Source organism: Suricata suricatta, chromosome 13 (genome assembly GCF_006229205.1).
Source record: "Suricata suricatta isolate VVHF042 chromosome 13, meerkat_22Aug2017_6uvM2_HiC, whole genome shotgun sequence".
Classification (NCBI taxonomy): domain Eukaryota; kingdom Metazoa; phylum Chordata; class Mammalia; order Carnivora; family Herpestidae; genus Suricata; species Suricata suricatta.
Window position 1 is genome coordinate 82552736 of NC_043712.1, and position 460 is coordinate 82553195.

Genomic DNA, 460 nt, shown 5'->3' on the forward strand with positions numbered 1-460 from the left:
TCTATTCAAATAGGACACCATCCGGATGGCCTACAGGCACATGAAACGATGCTCAACATCACTCATCATCAAGGAAATACAAATGAAAACCACACTGAGATACCACCTCATGCCAGAGTGGCTAAAATGAGCAAATCAAGAGACTATAGATGCTGGCGAGGGTGTGGAGAAACGGGCACCCTCCTACACTGTAGGTGGGAATATAAACTGGTGTAGCCGCTCTGGAAAACAGGGTGGAGGCTCCTCAAAAAACTATCTGTAGAACTCCCCTATGACCCAGCAATGGCACTGCTAGGGATTTACCCAAGGGATTCAAGAGTGCTGATGCATAGGAGCACTTGTACCCCAATGTTCATAGCAGCAATGTCAACAATAGCCAAAAAATGGAAAGAGCCTAAATGTCCATCACCTGATGAGTGGATCAAGAAGATGTGGTATATCTATACAATGGACGATTACA